At 38.8% G+C, this 20,541-nt stretch overlaps 1 protein-coding gene and 1 pseudogene across 5 annotated transcripts in view; both read left to right on the top strand.

The window, feature by feature from the left end:
• Nucleotides 1-20,541, top strand: part of NTN4 (netrin 4) — a 133,914-nt gene that overhangs the window by 42,816 nt on the left and 70,557 nt on the right. The gene's annotated exons all lie outside the window — the stretch shown is intronic.
• LOC132539234 (aspartate aminotransferase, mitochondrial-like) lies at nt 38-4,810 on the top strand (annotated as a pseudogene).

Raw genomic sequence — 20,541 nt, 5'->3', positions numbered from 1 at the left:
GCTTTCAGTTTCCTTACAGCTGGTTTATGGTTACATAATGCCTCCTGTTTCTTCCTCTGCTGATTCACTCTTCCAACTCCATAGCCATCTTGTAAAATACCAATTAACTTGCTTTTTTAATCTTCAATTTTAGGATAACCAGATTCCTCGGGAAACATCCACACTAGTTTTGGTATTATGACCTTCAGATATATGTACTTGTTTTTTTTTTTAATTTTTTTAAATTTATTTTCCCTTTTGTTGCCCTTGTTTTTTTTTTTTATTGTTGTTGTAGTTATTATTGTTGTAGTTATTGATGTCGTCGTTGTTAGATAGGACAGAGAGAAATGGAGAGAGGAAAGGAAGACAGAGAGGGGGAGAGAAAGACAGACACCTGCAGACTTGCTTCACCGCCTGTGAAGTGACTCCCCTGCAGGTGGGGAGCCGGGGGCTCAAACCGGGATCCTTAAGCTGGCCTTGAGCTTTGCGCCACGTGTGCTTAAACCGCTGCACTACCACCCAACTCCCTACCTTCAAATATAAAGTATAAAATGAGCAACAGGAGAAGCTGGCATAATCATATTCGTGGAATTATCACACAAACTAGCTTGGACAGTAAATGGGGACCATTGCTGAGTAAATTTTAAAGTAGAAAAAAAAAATAAGAACCTCAATTTAATGCCTGGTATGTTTTATTGTTCCACCAATAGAATGAATACTGGTTCCACTTTATGAAGGCTGGCTTACCCCCCTCTCACCTTAAAGCAGAGTTGAACTCTTGTCTTCTAGGTTCACTTATCTCCCTTTGCTTGTCTCTATCTCTCATATCATCAACTTCATAAAGACAGGGACTGTGTGGTGTTTGAATCTTTTGGAACCCAGTGCACTTCCTGAGCCAGAAGTAGGTGGTGTGTAGGTGTTTGAATGATATCCACACAGGAATAGAGAGATAATGAAAAATTACTGTCATGGTTTGTCCTTCCCTCGCTTCTTCACAAAAAGATCCCAAATTGCTCAGGCAGCAAAGCACTTTGTTGGGATGTGTCCAGCTAACCTTGTGTGGATAGAGATTAACTAAGAAGGCAAATAGGCGATCACGCTTTAATTGTACATTTTTGCTCTGGTACTTCTGATCAAAGGAAAATAAAAATAAGTGACATATAAGAAACCTCAAAGTATCCTAAAGGGTAAACTTTCACATTTACCATCTTTCTCCCAGCCGTGATATAGGGTACATCCACAAGGACCACCAGCAAGCTAGCAGGGCAGTCTGTGCTAGATGTTCTGAGTTGTTGGGGTGCAGGACAGCTTTAGACACCAGATAGCAGTAAACATAGGAACATCATTATTACTTCTGGAGGTAAAGCTGGACCTCCTAAATTGAAAGAAATTGATCTTCATTTAACAAACACCCTGCAGTTTCTGCGTACTAGTGTATCTTTGAACTAGAATTGCTTTAGACAAAGGATGGAACAATTAACTACATCTAGATTAACTGGGCTTAAGCATTACGCGCACAGAAAACAACCCGGGCATTACAGTGACATGTCACCCTCCCAGAGTGTATACATGGTATGTGGTCTAAGGTAGAGTGCTAATAAATTTCTGCCAGTACATGAGTGAACTAATAAAAGGAAAGTCTGCAGGCAACAGTGGACTAAATGTTTGTGTTCTCCCCCAAATTCCTGTGTTAAGACCTAAAAGTGATGAGTAGCACCCTCATGAATGGAATAAGTGTCCTTGGGGGGGGGGGGGCGAAGCCAGTGAAAGTATCTGAAATGTCTACAGTGCATATAGAATATATTGCCTAGTTTTCACTAGTTTTTTAAAAAATATTTATTTATTTATGTATTAGATAGTGACAGAGAGACATTGAGAGGGAAAGGGGAGATAAAGAGGAAGAGCAGAGAAACACCTGCAGTATGGCTTCACCACTTGGGAGCTTCCCCCCGCAGGTGAGGAGAAGAAGCTGGGACTCGGGTCCTTGAATATGGTAACTTGCATGTTCTAGCAGGTGTGCCACCGCCTGGCCTCACATACAGAATACTTTTAAATACTTTTTAAAGAAGATGAGAAAACACAATTTAAAATACAGAGTGACTACATCAGATTTGGCATACTATCACATGGGGGAGAAGAGTGAGGGCATCAAAGAAAAGCTCTAATCTTATTGTTGATGTTTAGTTCTGGATTAGTAGCTTTGTGGGGGGGGGTGTGTGGCAGAGAGAGCTAGTCAACTCTCTTCATGTCATGTAAAATTATCATTAGACTCAGCAACCTGTTTGTTACCTAAAAGAGGGCCCTTACTTTAACTGACTATTCTGGCGCCGACCTTACACTGCTAGAACTGGAAGAAGTAAGTATCTACTGTGTATCAGCTGGCCTCCTCTATGGCACTTGGTTATAGAAACCTCAACAGACTAGGATGCTGGCCTTTACTCTTCCTCAACTGTCTCTGTGATCCAAGCCTTCCAGGACCATTTCAGGTTATAGTCCTGGAAAAAAAGGACAGAGAGAAGCCTAGAGACCCAATCTCTTGGCCCAGAGTAAGCCCTCATTGTAGAATGAATGATCTATGGAACTATCAGAATGACTGATCAACTAAATAGCAAAGAGTTGTCAATAGCCTGATAAAACATCCATGAATATGTATTTGGAAGCAATCATTCTGTGGCTTTTGAATACTCTTAATGTAAACTTGTAAAGAGTTAGAAATAGTTCTTAAAACTGAAGAGAAAATTCTAAGTGCTTCTGCTGTTTTCTGTTAAATGAGGGATAACTACCCAGAGATTCCAGAGCCTTTTGCAAATGTCTTAATATTAAACCATTCTATACAAATTTCTGCTAACAAACATACTGGCACTTGTAGGCCCTATCTACTTTTCCTGCTACAACCCACCACCCTCTTGCTGCTTAACCTGGCTCTGCACACCTTGGGCCATTTCTTATCTGGGATCACTCCCATCCTTCGCCTAGGCCTTGCTGCCACGAGCTTTGCCAGAGTCCTCTTGGTGGACTCATGTGAGACAGATCCTCAGGTCCCATCCTGAGAATTGCAGGCACCTATATCATGGAGACATCTACAGTGAAGAGAGAGAGAGAGAAGGAAACCTGTGGTGCCTAGAGGTATGATAATGGAAGTCTTTTGTGCTCTATAATGTCCTGAAGACAGAGGTCCAGGTTGCTAAAAAAAACAAAAACCTTCTCAGTTCTGGGGCTTGGGACATAGTTCAGTGGTGGAACATACACGTCACCACTGTGTGGCCCTGGATTTGATCCATAGTGTCTCCTATTACATTTTCTCAACACATCACACACAGGGCTGGTTGGATTTTGTAAGGCATCTGTACAACTATCCCTGAACAAGAATAGCAAAGTGTTGAAAAGTCATAAATATGTCACTGTACAGATCATCTCTGGAACTGGGGTTGTAACTATCATAAACCAGCTTTCTGCAAAGACTTGTTCAGTTCAGCAAAGATGTCTTCCTGCTCACATCGTCCCACAGAAATTGCATGCTCATCTCCAGGAGCACTGACATGCTCTTACATGACCACTGGCATTGGGACCAAGACTTGCAGTTTTGAATTCACAGGGTATACGGAGATTATTTCAAAAATACCAGAGCATGTAGGGAGCAGTAGGAAAATAGCAATAGTGGTGATGGGAAGGAATTTCTGCATCCTTTGATGTGACCTCTTAAGCTTTGCTACTGGTAATGGTAACAAGGATGTGTGGGCTGTGTCATTTCATCAGAGAGGACATTAATATTTGCCTCTGACAACCCTGTGACAAGAACTTAGGCTAATATGCTGAGTGTGTAGGAGCCTCCACAGTGGTCTGCAAAGAGGCTGATGAAGCCCAATATGTGGAGTCACAGTTGAAGATTTTGATTTGTCCCATGTATTACAACCACCATTCTATCAGTGGGGCCCAGCTCAACCATCTTGGCAAATCTAGATTTGCAGAAACAATGGCTTCAAGAAGTGGAAGACATGGCCCACCGCCTCCTTATCATACTGACTCAGCAGGTCTCCAACCTCAGGAAGAAGGGCTCCTCCCACAACTGGCAACACATCAGTGAGCAGATTGGCACGTTTTTTGTTTCACAGATCTAAAGCCTGAGTAGGTGGAGCTGATGACCAAGGAATTCTTCATCAGCATGACAAAGGGTGACCTTGGACAACTGAGCCTCACTGCTCAGGCCATTCACCCAGCCATCAAGTCATTTCTCTGACCTGAGGGAGCAGATAACCTTCTTGCTTCAGTTTCTGCTGTTGTGACAGTCACTTAGAAAGCGAGGGAGGGTGGATGCAGTGAGAGAGCTGATCATTTCTTTCAACCGCAGTGCTTGACACTCTGTGATTGAATGGGGTTCTCAGAAAAGAACAGGTAGCAAGATGGAGGAAAGGCACCCATGACTGGTGTCTGGTACTTAGTGGCTCTAAACCAATCTTTCCCATCCTCTCATAGTCAGTTTATTAATTAAAGAGTTTACAGGTAAAATAAAATCATGCACCCCTCTAGTGCATCCCATTTCAATATCACTTATGGTATTGAGATTCCTTTGTGTTTTCTGTGTGAGAAGTAGCTTACATTAGAGGCTTTGTGAGACAATTTCTAACATTACAGGCCAATCTCATGCTTGTCCTCCCATAAATGAGCGACATTAACAAACTATATTATAGAAAGAGTGTTTTGCAAAAACTAGTGAGTCCAACTGGAAGTGCAGAAAAACAAAAATATTGTTTCTTGTCTTACTTTAAGAAAAAAAAAGGGCAACAGAAAGGGAATAAATAAATATTTAAAAAATGAAAAGAAAAAAAGGCTCTCTTTTATAATCTTTAAAGGCACTTTATGATTTTGGGTGGGCTTCTTGGGGTTAGGTAGAGTTCACAGATATATTTTTATTTATTTAATCATTGTTTGTGCATGTGTGTGATTTCATTGCTGAATTTATAACCTGTGCTTTAAGAACAGTAGTTAGCCTCTAGAGAAATGATACTCATTAATTCTGCTAGTCAGTTTGTCATAAGTATGCCTATTTATTTATTTATTGCCTCCAGAGTTATTGCTAGGGCTCAGTGCCAGCAATGTAAATCCATTGCTCTAGTTTCATTTTGTATATTGGGGGGGAGAGATACCAAAAAATGTTTCCATTTTTATTGGAAAGAGAAATTGAGAGGGAAGAGGGAGATAGAGAGGGAGAAAGACAGACACCTGCAGGTCTGCTTCATCACCTGTGAAGTGACCCCCCCCCACACACACACACACAGGTAGGGAGCTGGGGGCTCAGACCAAGATTCTCGTGTGGGTCCTTGTGCTTCAGACTATGTGCAGTTAACCTAGTGCGCCACCGTCTGACCCCTGTCTAATGTCTTTAGTGCATTTGTTTCCTTTATACCAGCATTTCTCAAAGTGTGGTCTCTTAATCAGTTGCATCAGCATTACCTGTGAACCTGTTAGAATGACAAATTCTCAGACACTATCTCAGACTGATTATCTCGGGAATTCTAGAGCTGAGACCCAGTAATCTTTATCAAGTCCTCAGAGTGACTGATTCCAATGCTTCCTAAAGTTTGGGGGATGCTGCTTTATGGACCACCAACTAATCACTAGCCAATAATTTGTTAGAATGAGTGATCATTTTAAAATTTGATTTCCTGAACTAGAATTTACCATGGCTGATGAAAGAAAGAAATAAGTTAATGGGAATGATACTCAGTCTGCTTCTTAAACTATATAGTTTTAGGTGGGGGCTGGGTAGTGGCACACCCGGTCAAGCGCACGCAGTATGAAGCACAAGGACTCATGCAAGGATCCCGGTTCCAGCCTGCAGGAGGGTCGCTTCACAATTGGATGAAGCAGGTCTGTAGGTGTCTCTTTGTCTCTCTTCTTCTCTATCTTCCCCTCCTCTCTCAATTTCTCTCTATAAATTAAAAAAGAAAAATGGCCACAGGAGTAGTGGAATCGTAGTGCAGGCACTGAGCCCCAGCAATAACCCTGGAGGCAGAAAAAAAAAAAAAGCGGGTGGTGGTGGTTTAGGATCATTTACTTTCTTTTGGCAGAAGGGGCTATGAAAGAAGACAAAATGGGAGACAAGCTTTATCCACCTCATAACACTCCTCCTGTGACTTTGAGCGAACTACCTTTTCCACAGTCCTCTTCTTCCCAGATCTGTCCCATTCATCTTTCACCAGCTCGCTTTCTCTCATCTGTTCATTTTACGGGAGGTAGAAGAGAGCCATGATGAAGTTGCTGGCGTTGGAGTCAGCACACCTGAAGGTGAATCACCACAGCACTTACTATGTTGCCCAGTCTCACTGAATCTCAAGTTTCCTGATAAATGGAGGAGAATGCCTACCTTATATAGTTACTGTGAGGATTTAGAAAAGTATAATGGCCCATGTCTGTAAGTAGACATTGCTATTACTTAAGACTACTGTTGCCATATTACATGACTTCTTCCATTTCCACGATTTCTCCCACTTGTATTTTTTCCCCTGTAACTACAAAAATACATCAGAGCATGAAGAGGAGGAAGCATAGTAGTTATGCAAAAGGCTCTCTTGCCTGAGGCTCCCAAGTCCTAGGGTCAATCCCCAGTGTTAGCGAGCATAAATCAAACCACCATCCACTGTAAGGAAGCAAAGATGTTTATTGACGAATTGCAATCCGGGCCGAGATGGTGACTGGTGTTAGTCTACCAAGCTCGACCCCGAACAGGGCTCAAACCATACAATTTATAGGAATTCAGACTACACTCAGGGAGGGGGAGCACATCACCTTATCAACCTACATCCAATAACAGGCTATAGCAAACACAAGATCCAATCATTTCAAACTTAGCAAAAGCATGATCCATTCAAAGCAAAGCGCGGGCTAGTTTCAAATATAGTAAGATCACACAACCAATAGAATTCAACCAGGCACATCCTCCTGCCATCGGCTATGACCACCCATCCGGTAGACAGCACACCACAAAGTCTGTTCAAAGGTCCTGATAAGGCTTGTCCCCATGTAGGGTCCTTCGAACAATGGGTGGCCTTCACTGATGAGGTCCTGATAAGGCTTGTCCCCAGGCAGGGTCCTTCGAACAATGGGTGGCCTTCACTGATTAGGTCCTGCTTATTCAAGGGGGAAGGGACAAGGAATTTTCCACCTCATACTACAAGCAACTCATACTAAAAGCACTTAACAAACAACTGCATAAAAAGGGAATTTCAAGGCTACTGCCTTTTACACCCAGCACCATCTTACACTAAAAATAAATTGGGAGCTGAGTAGACAGACTCGTAGGTGTTCTATCTGGTTCTATCTCTGGCACCACATGGGAGCCCCATGCAGGCACCGTGATGGAGCCGTGCTTTAACATCTCTCCCTCTCCCTCAATATACAGTAAGAAGCTGGGGCAGGGAGTTCACTCAGTGTTATCACACATGCACGAGACTCTGGGTTCATTCCTCAGAATCACACAAAAATAAATCAGCTTATGTGCTGCTTGACGTGTTTACTAGGCTAGCAGTTTTATGACAAGGAAAACTGTACTTTGACTCTAGCCTGCTAGGGTTTCTGAAATTATGTGGAAAGGAACGAGCTTTTTCTCTTTATAGCTGGAGGCAACAGATTTAGTTTTCTTTTTCCTAGTAGCTGGTGATTTTTCCAGCCACTGGCTGGTGAATGATAGTAAGAAGGAAAATGGAAGCCTTCATTATTTGACTGAGTGCCATCCTTTGAATGATACTGGTGTCTTAGAATACCAAGGAGAATTGTGGGGGGGTTTGTTTGTTTTTTAAATTTATTTATTTATTCATGAGAAAGATAGGAGAGAGAGAAAGAACCAGACATCTCTCTGGTATATATGTGCTGCTGGGGATTGAGCTCAGGACCCCATGGTTGAGAATCCAATGCTTTATCCACTGCGCCATCTCCCGGACCACAGCAAGGAGAATTGTTTAAATGCCTTAATTTAAACTTGTGAAAGTAGATTTCTCCTTTTTGTAATCAGAAACTCATTGTTAAAGAGTGCCAACATTTTGACTGATGTGTTCTAAATCTGAGTGATAATTAATACCTGTGGGACCAACATTGTGAGGTTTGATGAAAATGTTACATAGCTAAGTAAGGCAGATGTTAGAATCATTATATGATTTCACGTAAACTTTTAATTACAAATATTGTCATCTGAATCTGAATATATTTGTTCATATATTTATGCTTTCACATCTCATATGTCACACTTCCTAAATTTGGAAAAGATTTAGGAGCATAACAGTCAACATCTTAAAAAAAAAAAATTCTATTCAGTACTGTGATCAAATCAAAAGCATAATTGGAAAGTTCTTGATGCTTCAAGGTGTTAAGGAAAAACTAGAGGTCTTCAGATGAGAATATCAATCAGAATTTAAAATATTTTATATAGTAAAACATACATTGTTTTGAATGTTTGGAAATGACCACCTGTATATTATTTTTCTGTCCACTTGGCATACAAAAAAAAAATGATAACTTCTACAAATAAGAGTAAAACTAATCTAATGGCTCCTACAATAATAATAACCACAACAATGATAAAAAAAAAAAAAGAAGCAACAAAAGGAGGAAAAAAGTAGCCTCCAGTGGCCTCCAGGAGCAGTGGATTCATAGTGCAGGCACCGAGCCCCAGCAATAAGCCTGGAGGAAAAAAAAAAAAAAAAAAGGATGCTCACAGGAATAGGTGATCTCCCATATCATCTGGATCTCAATGGGGTGTCAAATGTTATCACTGATTCTCTCTTTTATTCAACAACTAGTGAAATTGTTCAAGGGGAAGGAGCCTGGAAGAGTAAAAGCAGTATGTTTGAATAATCTTCTAAGTAATTCAGGAATGACTACTTCTGGGTGGGGCAGATGTACTATCTGAGATGAGTATCTTTGGTTTCCTTAGGAAGTAGGATCTCTACATTTATCACCCTTTATTTCTATGTTTAATTGTAAATTAATTTTACTGTTTGATGAAAAGAATTTCATTCAGCACATCAGATAAGGGAATGGGTTATCCTATCTTAAAAGGCATGCACAGTTGCAGTCCTAATATTAACAAAATATAAAGCTTGCCAATTTGATATAGTTAGTGTGAGACTGTCCTCAGTCTGTCCCAAGGCCTTAACCTATGTGAGTACAGTATAGCTTTTCCAGTAATCCCTTGGCAATGAGTAACTACAGGTGCCACAGAAGGTGTGCAGAATGTTGATTATACTTCATTTATTACCTTGCATTTCCTGGTAGAAGGGCAAGCTGGTAAGATCTGTTCATGGCTAGAATTGTTAATGTTTTGACTATAAAACTTCCCAATGAATGTAGTCATATTTTCTAAGCAGTGACAAATTTTATTTTAAAAGAAATAGGTGCCAAAAATTATTGTTTGGTGACTAAGAAACCAGAAGATTTAAAACTAGAGGCATTATAAATTTCTTTTTAATTTAAATACTTTTAAATCATTTTTTATAAAATATTATTAGTATTTATAAAAGACTTTCCTGTCAGGTTTCTTGCCAGGGTTCCCTCTCAGAAATTTAAATATTGATTTATAATCTTTTTGACTGTTTACAGAGGGGCTAAAAGCTAAAAATACCTGCAAGTTAAAATATTGGTGTTAGAGCTGACACCTCAGAAGGTAAAATATAAGCCAGTAGGGAGGAGGTATGGCTGGTTCTTCAAAATATAATACTTGTTCATTCAACTTTTCATGAACTTGCTGTGCAGAAAGCGAACCACTAATATATTTGGGCCAAAGTAGGAGCATTGTAGAGGTATAAAAAATGAGCCTAACGGATTTGAATTGCTAGTTTTATAAATTTGGGAAGAAAACTTTGATATAAAGTGCTCCCCAGATAATCAAGGCATATTGATTTGCAAATTTTCTTATGAATATTTCCTTTTCAGTGTAGCTTTTTTTGGTTCATGCTGTGACTAGTTGGGATTCTGGAGTCAGGTTTCTAGGTCTGGAAGGCCTCGTCTCTCTCAGTTTTAGCTACTGATACAGTGGGTAGGGAGGTCCACATGGAGAGAGAAAAGCTCTCATTTCTAGTTCACATCCCCCAGTCTCGTTATCTGTATGGCATTCATAGTTATGTCTTGCCAATTTTGTAAGAGTTGGAAATGTACTTCAATTTGTTCCAAAATAATCACATTTAGAAGATAAAGTGTAATTTTAGCCTTCTAGTTATCAGGCACATGGGTTAAAATACATACAAACATTATAATTACTCTATAATACAAAGAAAAATCACAATCATGAATATAGCAAGGAAAGAAAAGTCTGTTAGTCTTGGCATTCAAAATTTTAATGGTTGGAGCTGATTTTGTATTCTCCCTTAGCAATGTAAATACTTTAATGGAATAAGATAGTACATCTGTGGGGATTTAGAGAGAATAGTATTTATGTTCACATATAATAAGATTTTTTTTTTTTTTAGTTGTTTGAAATTCTGAAATCTTTTTAGATCTCTCTAGCTCTCTTGGTGGAAAAAAGCAGAAAATTCTTTCAATATTAAAATATATCTTTTGCTTTAGAGAACTCACATGTTAGGAATGGAAATTAGATATTTATTACATAAATATTTTATATGTAATACAAGCAATTCCCAAATTTTCAAGAGTAAACACTGATACTTTGCTTTTTTTTGTAAGCATGTTTTCAACTTTTATTATTACTATTAATTTTTTTGTGGGATTAATGGTTTATAGTAAATATAGGTGTCTTGAAGGACCATGTGAAGTAAGATCAGACAGAAAGAAAAGGATGAATATGGGATGATCTCACTCATGGGCAGAAGTTGAGAAATAAAAACAGAAAGGGCAAACACTAGAGTTTTTGCTTCTCTGTGGTGTAGGCAGGTAACTTAACTGGGTCTGTCAATCCTCAGTATGTTTGTGGGATGTTTTGTTTTGTTTTGTTTTATCAGAGCACTGCTCAGCTCTGGCTTTTGGTGGTGTGGAAACTAAACCTGGGACCTGAGAGCCTGAGGCATGAGAGTCTATTTGCATAATCATTATGCTATCTCCCCGACCCCAATACTCAGTAGTCCTGAAAGGCAATTTCTTTGCTTCCAGGAGAAAGCTTTCGTAGGCTTCAAATTAAATAGAACACAGGCTCATGCCATTTCTATATGCTGAAGAGAGACTGAAGATCACAGTTGCAGCATATTGAGTTCTTAAATTTCATTTTAATTTCTTAATTGCATTTTAATTAAATTCTCATGTATAACAGAAAGTGAATTTAAGGGCCAGGTGGTGGCTCACTTGCTTGAGTGCACACATCACAGTGCGAAAGGATGAGGGACTCAGGCCCTCGTCCCCACCTACAGGGGGAAGCATCATGAGTGGTGAAGCAGGGCTGCAGGTGTCTCTCTCTCTCTCTCTCCCTATCTTTCCCCTACCATCTCAATTTCTGGCTGTCTCTATTCAATGAATAAAGATAGCAATTTTTTAAGTGACTTGAACTCTGTGACAGTATACATGGAATAGAAGCGATGAACATATTTGTACTCCAGACTTGACCACTTAACATCACTAGCCTGCAAAGTACTGAACAGCAGCCTGTTTTGTGAAGCATTTAGGATATTAGCAACCTTGACACAAAACTCCAGCCATTTGTCAGGGCTCCTTTGTTAGGTCTCCCCTGTACTTCTCATGACTGAAACATTTGCTTCACTATAATATTACACCTCCCAGCTTGTCTATCAACTAAATTACCTGATTCATTAATGGCAAATACTGGGACATTCACAATGTCTAACATACAGTAGAGTCAAAAATCCTGGGTCCATGTGAAATAATTAATATTAATTATAATAGCACTTTAAAGTAAGAGATTGTAAACAATACTTTAGCAGAGTTAATACTAATGACGGCTCTTAGTTGTCACATATGCATATGCTTTTTTTTATAATCCACATGTGAGGTCTGTATTATTGCCTTACTTATAAGCAAAAAACTATGTCTTATAACGAAGGAATCTGTCTGAGATTACTGACAAATTAGGAATCCCATGTTTCTAATTCCAAAATGTATTCTTTCTGTCACTCTTATGCACACAGTAAAAAGAAAATAACTTCAGAACCCATCAGTAGAATTTTATACTTTCAATAAGATACTTATTTTTTTTGCTGTCATGATTTTTGTGGTTTTACTAAGAAGATGAAGAATAATATTTTTTAATACCTAGAAGAAAAAAAGCCCTCAAACATGCTTTATTAAAAAATTATATAAATGGGAGTCGGGCTGTAGCGCAGCAGGTTAAGCGCAGGTGGCGCAAAGCACAAGGACCGGCATAAGGATCCCGGTTCGAACCCCGGCTCCCCACCTGCAGGGGAGTCGCTTCACAGGCGGTGAAGCAGGTCTGCAGGTGTCTATCTTTCTCTCCTCCTCTCTGTCTTCCCCTCCTCTCTCCATTTCTCTCTGTCCTATCCAACAACAACAATAATAACTACAACAATAAAACAATAAGGGCAACAAAAGAATAAATAAATTTTTTTAAAAAAGTAATTCTAAAAAAAAATTATATAAATACTGAGTGTCAAACTGATTGTTCTGCCTTTGATTTAAAGTAAAACTTTTTCAAAGACTATATAAATTATTTTCATATCTTTCCAATTACTGAATTTCTGAAAGATAAAGCAAAGATGAGAAACATAGTAAGGCAATTTCTGATTCTTCCATTGTATTTTAAAATACTTTCAAGATATGGATGACAAAATATTTTAGAGTATTTCTAATGTGTTATTAGTTGAACAGAAAAAAATATAATAAAAATATCTATATTTAATTTTAAAATGCCATTTCAACATTAGTGTACTTCTCTTCCATCAACATAGAAATCATAATAATTTGACTATAAGGCATTTGATTTAAGACATAGCAACCAAAACATTTATAAAGTGACTAGCATAGGTCACTAAGTTAATTTTATGCTACTTGTTATATTTTGTTACTAAAAGGCCTTATGACACATGAAACTTGTGACTATCTTCTCTGTACATTGATTCCTTGGGTTTTTAAGATTATAGTGTGAATTTAAAGGTTTTCCCAGGAATTAAGCTGCTATCATGCGATATGTATCCAAAAAAGCTAAATCCTAATCTCTGAATTTTAGATTAAATATCACTCAATAACTGAGAAATTTAAAATGCATAATTTTTAGAAATAAATTATACCAAACACAGAAACGCCCACTTGAATAAAATACTCAGAAACCAAAGAGCTTCTAAGAACAAAGGTATCTTATAATAGTTCTTCAGAACACTTCATTGTTTTACGTAATCATCTTAAATAAATTGTAGGACTTAACTAACTGAAAAATAAAATACATAAATATTATGAGAAACTGTCTTAATACATCAGCCATCCTTCAACATTATAAAAATATTATATTCACACTTTATTGTACTATGTTTTCAAAGTTATTTAAAAAATTCTCCAACACTTTCATACCATGAAAGTATAATTTATTGTTAAGTCAAAATAAACCCTTAAAATATTTGTCTAGACATTGCTGATCTAGTCATAATGGATGTACTTTTTTTCTTTTTCAATAACCAGAAAGAACAGTTATACTTCCCTGATAAGGAAACAGAAAAGTAGTATTTGGGGGCTATACATGTTCATTTGAATGAAAATATGGATGACTATATAATCTAAGATTTAAAGTCGGTGAGCTGGAGAGATAATTCACCGAGTAGGGCACGTGCCATGAGGCCCAGCACCCTGGAGGAGTGCCACAGCACTGGAGAAAGTACTCATCCTGTGGTGTTTTCCTTCTTTGTCTCTTTATCTGAATGAAAAAGTAGCCCGGGGGCTGGGCAGTGACAAACCCACAGACCGCACACTTTACCAGGTGCAAGGATTCAGGTTCAGGCCCCAAGCGCATCACCTTCACAAGTGGTGAAGTAGTGTTGCTGGTATCTGTCCTTCTACCTCTCTATCTCCCCTTTCTCAATTTCTGTTTCTATCAAAAAAAAAAAAAAAGACATTAAAAAAAGGAGGCAAGGATTCCAACATTCTTTTTTTCTCAAAAGAGATGGGGGTTTGGGGGAGTCCAACAAACTGAAATCTAAAGTTCCTCTAGAAGGGACCTTATGATATATGATTAAAAGCACCTATTAAAAGACCCACAGTCAATATCATACTGAATGACAAAAGTCTGAATATTTTCCCTAGACATAGAACTTGGCGAGCATATCTGTTCTCACAATATCTTTTTAATACTGTACTGAAAGTTATAGGTAAGACAGTCAAGAAAAAAAAAAAGTGAAAGGCATCCAGATAGTTAGAAAGAAGTAAAATTATATTCACTGATAGAATGATATCATATATAGACAACCTTTAAGAGCCAATTAGATAAGTGAAGATCGTGCACAGGACTTGCACGTGAAAGGTCCTAAGTTTGATCCATAGCCCATCCTCAATGTCTACAACTGAATAGTATTCTGGACAAAAACAAAGAGAAAATCCTTAAGAACACACACATTAAAAATGACACAAATTCAGAAAAGTGGCAGGATATAAGATTGATATATTTTTTCCAATGATTTCTATACACTGGCAGTGAATAATCCAAAAAAAATTAAAAAAAAAACAACCTGAAACCCTTACAGGTTTCTATTAAGAACATAAAATGGTGTTGCTGCTATGGAGAACACTCTGACAGTTGTCAAAAACTCAACAGAGTTGCTGGGGTTATGCAGAAGACTCATGCATGAGACTCCCAGGTTTAATTCCAAGCACCACCATAAATCAGAGCTGAGCAGTGTTCTGGTAAAACAACAACAACAATAACAATATGACCAGGGTTACCTCTGTGGATAGGCAAGTAAAATAAATGAAAACAAAGCATTTAAAGAGATGTTTATAGCAGCATTGCTTATAGGCTCACAGTAGTCAGAAAGTCAAAACAACCTAGTAACTATCAACTGATAAGTGGATAAACAAAACATGCAGTGGATTATCCAACCATAAAAAGACATGAAGTGCTCATACAGGCTACAGGAAGCTGAGTGAAGAGACCAGTCACAACTAAGCACATTCTGTTTTGTTCCTGTTAAATTAAATACCCACAGTGGGCAAATATCCACAGGAAGTTAGTGGTTGCCAGTAGCTGAAACTCAGAAAGGAAGAAGGAATAATTCCTTCATGGTTTCTTGGAGGTTTGGGAGGAGTGAGGTCAATGAAAATACTCTGGAACTAGATGGTAGAGATGATGGTGCAACTTTTTAAATACACTGAAAATGACTAGACTTCAAAACCACGTATTTTTAAATGATTAAAAATTACTTTGTGTGAATAGAGTCACACTAAGTAAAAAAAAAAAAATCAATATACTTGTTTTCAAGTCCCTGACATTAAGCTGATTTCTTGGGGGGAAAAAAATACTTTGGGTAGATGGATATTGTCCAATAAAAAATATATAAATCTTCCAATAGCTTTGACTGTTGTTTCTGACCATATACAGATGATCACAGTTTTTAGTGACTCTACATTCTGATCAAGTTGCAAAGTCTTAAGTTTTTAATAAGTCAGTATTTCCAGCTCGATCTTTCATACAAGCATAATTGTTGAAGATTATGTTTTATATATTCACCTAGATACAAGCAATTTTCTAATATGAAAAGAATCCTTTGCATGAACTGCTTCAACAACAAAAGACTATGGAAGAAAACGTGCCCTAGCAACTGGCTTCTTGTACTACAACCAGGGCTCGTTTATCTTGAGCAAGTCAACTTTTGAAATAACCTCTGCACTGTAAAGAATACAGAGTGACAGGCACACAGAGGTGGTGAGAAAGAAGGAAAGCTGTTGGACATGTGGATTAGAATAAATTAAAACAAAAACTTTGTAAGAGAATGCAAAATAGTTGGTGACCAGAGTTTTCCTTTTTAAAATAAACAGAAACCATGTAAACACATTGAGGAAGTGAATGTCAACCAGATAAGAAGTACTTAATACCCGCCTCCCCAAGCATTTCTAACAGAATTTACCTGGCTTCTATATAGTTATAAAAACCCACCTAGTGGTCCGGGAGGTGGTGCAGTGGATAAAGCACTAGATTCTCAACCATGAGGTCCCAAGTTCAATCCCCGGCAGTACATGTACCAGAGTGATGTCTGGCTCTTTCTCTCTCTCCTCCTATCATTCTATCATATCCTATTTATTCTGAATAAATAAGTAAATTCTTTAAAAAGAAAAAAAAAACACCTAAATCCTAGCAGATAGTGAATAAAATCTTCCTTCATTCTCATGCCAAATACTGGTTGACAGGTAAGTTGCTTACAAACTGAGTTTTGCCAGCTTCTACCTCACTTTCCCAGGTTTTTTCTTGTTAATAGGCTTAATAAATATTAGAGCTTATATATCGCTAACTCCCAGCTTGCAATTTCCTTCTAAATTATTAAAATTTAATAGGTGCTAATAAATTGAGATTGATATCATCAACTTTTACCTATTATATTAAATCATCAAAGAGATTTGATCACGAGATGTTATTTTAGGTGTTTGGAGGAAGAAGTAAAATCCTGAATAACATCACTGTTCTAAGATGGAGCCTTTAGTAATTTAAGATTCTCTGGGGAGTTCCATTCTCTATTCTGTCATTGATTAGAGTTGTGACCTTGAAAAAGTTAAAAAAAAAAAAGTACAGAGTGAAGTGATAGTAATGTGTATGCACCACCAGCTGAAGTGAAATTATGGAAATAAAACTTAACGGAAGTGAGATGAAGAGTGAAGGTGGAGTAGCTCAAATAGTTAAGTAGCCACTGTTGCAGCGGGTCAGACAATGACCAGGTGCAAGCTTGTCTTGAAATTGAAAGCAATTTCAAATTAATTAGCTGGGTACTGAGACAGGTTTTGCATAGAATCATAGGACTCTCAAAGTCTGCCTACGGACAAAAACTGCAGCAGAATCTAATCACATTTTCAGTCTCTGTATCTTGCTCACTATCTCGGAACTAAAGAAATTATGGTTGTTATAGAAGGCAAAGCTAATTCGATGAAGCAAGAAATTCTTAGACATTCTGAAACAAATGTCATAAAAATCAAAATGTCTTCTTTTGTTGCCATTGTATACACAGCAACTATGAATCTAAATTTTGTACTTAACCTAGCTGTATTTGCTTGTAGGACCTAGTAGAATAATTATATTTGTTGGAAATTTTTCTTTTTTTTTACCATCTGGATTATTGCTGGGGTTCCATACCAGCATGATTCCACCACTTCTGGCAGACTTTTTTTTTTTTTTTCTTAGATAGAGGTTGAGAAACAGAAAGGGGAAAAGACAAGAGATATAAGGAGAGATACCATTTTCCTCATGTAAGTGCTCCTGTGTGGTATATGGGGGCTTGAACCTGAGTCATCACACATGGTAAAGTGTGAGCTCTACCAGATGAACCACCTACTAGACTAGATTTATTTTATTTTCTATTGTATTATATTATTTGTGCTACGAGTGTTACCTCTGAGGTTTAGTGCCTGTACTAAGAATCCACCGCTCCCAGTGTCCATTTTTTCCTTTCTATTTTAATTGAGAGGACAGAGAGACAGAGAGAAATTGAGAGAGGAGAGGGAGATAGACAGGGAGAGGGAGGTGCCAGGCAGTGCTGCACCTGCTTACATCCGCATACTACAGTGTGCAAAGACCTGGGTTCAAGCCCCTGGTCCCCACCTGCAGGGGGGAAGCTTCCCAAGTGGTGAAATAGAGCTGCAGTGTCTCTCTCTCTCTCTCTAACTCTTCCTCCCCTCTCAATTTCTCTATCTCTAATAATAATAATTTTTAAAAAATTGAAGACAGGGAGAAAGATAGACACCTGCAGATTTGCTTCATGCCACTCATGAAGCACCACTACCCTTTTAAAGTCGTACGATAGTTCTATAAGCCCAGTAGATAAATAAGTGAAGACAGCTCAGGAAGGCATGTTAGGACATGCAGTCATTCTGTGGTGGGAGGTGGCATCTCTTTGATAATCTTACCTGACGTGAAGAATACTATTTGTTAATTAGAAAACTATGCAAAAAATAAACATTCTGATACTGTTGTTTTCAAAGGATGCTCCATTTGAATCTTTATTATCAATTTTAAAGTAGTTTCTGTCTATGGACTAAACAAAAAGAGATTTTACTTTTATTTCAGGAAATCATTACTCTGAAAGATGAGTTAATCCTACCTAAAATACCCAATAACCTAAAAATTTTAATTAAAATGCACAAACAAACACACACAAAAAAGGTGAGGGCAGGTGGTGGCACGCTGGTTAAATGCATATAGTACGAAGCGCAAGGATCTAGCTTCAAGCTCCGGCTCCCCACCTGCAGGGGGATCACTGGGCACAAGCGGTGAAGCAGGTCTACAACTGTCTTAGCTTTCTCTGCTCCTCTCTATCTCCCCCCACTCAATTTCTCTCTGTCCTATCCAATTCAAAGGAAAAAATGATCACAGGAGCAGTGGATTCATAATGCCGGCACTGAGCCCAGCGATAATCCTGGAAGCAAAAACAAACAAAAAAACTTATTAAGCCAATAACATTTAAAAAAAATGAAGATATCTTAAAACCTTCATTTAACTTTTTAAATGAGGTGATTTTATTAATATTTAAAAATAAAAAGTGTTTTTTCAAATCTGTGCTTCAAAGCTCCAAGCTGTACTTTGCTCTTCCATGGAAAGGTTTCTGTTTTCTTTTCTGCACAGAGGTGTGGTTGGGTAGTCTTTTTGCTTTTGTTTTGGTTTTGCCCAGTCATCCAGTTTTCACAAAGAGGGCCAAGATTTACATTGAGAAATAAACCACAAAATTTGATTTTAGTTTTTTTTTTAAAGATTGATTTATCAACAAGAAAGATAAAAGCAGAGTATTTATTCTGGCACATGAAATGCAGGGAGTTGAACCCAGAATTGATGCTTACAGGCCTGGGACTCTATACGGGCTGCCCTTGTTGTCTAGTTCTAGTAACACTACAAAACAAAAGGTCTACCCGTTGAACCCCATCTTTAGGCAAGCTTGTGATTGATGCTTACAATTTGGAATGCATGAGTTTTACAACATTTGGAAATTTTATGTGTGAAGACACCTCAATTCTTGGTCTGTTGTGGAAAATAACATGTGCAATCGCACAGATAACACCACTTCGACACATGAATCAAAGCTCTGGCGCACATAATATGCTGTACATGAACAAATGTGAAGGGAATCCAACAACCTGAATCTAAAATCTTACCTGAATTGTTCATTTCCGCAGTGTTCTTACCATTCTTCATACTCTAAATTAGAATAGATTGCGAATCCCATCACACTGCACTGTCATCCCCACCAGGTCATATCAATTCTTCTTCTTCTAGCGTTTGCCCTTCTTCCGTAGCCAATCAACAGCGTCAGGTTGAGCCTGTTGTCAAGTTTCGAGACCTCCTTTGAATCTGGAGAGGTGGCAGTCGTTGACTATGTGGGTCATAGTCTGTCTGGAGCCGCAGGGGCAGTTCGGGTCGTCTCTGGTTCCCCAACGATGGAACATAGCGGCGCACCAGCCATGGCCTGTTCGATAGCGATTGAGGAGGGCCCAATCATAACATGCTAGGTCAAAGCCGGGTTGACGCTCGCAGGGGTCTGTGATGAGGTGTTTGTTCTTTACCTCAGCTGACTGCCAACTCTGTTTCCAAGAGACTGGAACAGAGAAGTTCAGTGTAGGCGTAGGGGACCAGATTGGGTGACGAGACGTCAAGCGTTGGACAGGGTGGGCGAAGATCTCTGTGTATATTGGCAGGTCCGGTTGAGCGTAGACGTGGGAAATGAACTTAGATGATGCCGCATCCCGACGAATATCTGGCGGGGCGATGTTGCTAAGAACTGGCAGCCATGGAATCGGGGTGGAACGGATGGTTCCAGAAATGATCCTCATGGAGGAATATAATTTGGAATCGACCAAGTGGACATGGGGGCTACGGAACCATACTGGGGCACAGTATTCTGCAGTGGACTAGCATAATGCCAGAGATGATGATCGTAGTGTGGAAGCGCTCGCACCCCATGAGGAGCTGGCCAGTCTTGCAATGATGTGATTCCTCGCGCCCAACTTTGCTGCAGTTTTTATGAGATGTTCGTGAAATGACAGGGTGCGATCGAGAGTAATGCCAAGATAGACTGGCTGGGCTTCATGCTGGATTCTCGTATCGCCAAGCTGCACATTAAGCTCACGCGAGGCCGAGGCATGGTGTAGATGGAAAACAGATGATACTGTTTTTGCAGTGCTAGGGATTAGTCGCCATTTTTTACAGTAATCAGATATCAGAGACATGTCTTTCGTGAGTGTTTCCTCGAGGATGTTGAACTTGGATGCCTGAGTTGCACAGCAGATGTCATCGGCGTAGATGAACTTCCTTGAAAAAGTTTCTGGGAGGTCATTGATGTAAATATTAAATATTAAATAGCGTAGAAGCCAGAACAGAGCCCTGGGGGAGGCCACTTGAGACAAGTCTCCATCTGCTAGACTTGTCACCCAGATGCACCTGGAATCTTCTGTTTTGGAGAAGAAACGATATAGTGTTGG

Source organism: Erinaceus europaeus, chromosome 7, assembly GCF_950295315.1.
Source record: "Erinaceus europaeus chromosome 7, mEriEur2.1, whole genome shotgun sequence".
In the NCBI taxonomy this organism is placed as follows: domain Eukaryota; kingdom Metazoa; phylum Chordata; class Mammalia; order Eulipotyphla; family Erinaceidae; genus Erinaceus; species Erinaceus europaeus.
The sequence above is the reverse complement of the archived record's forward strand: the minus strand, read 5'-3'. Positions and strand labels throughout refer to the sequence as shown.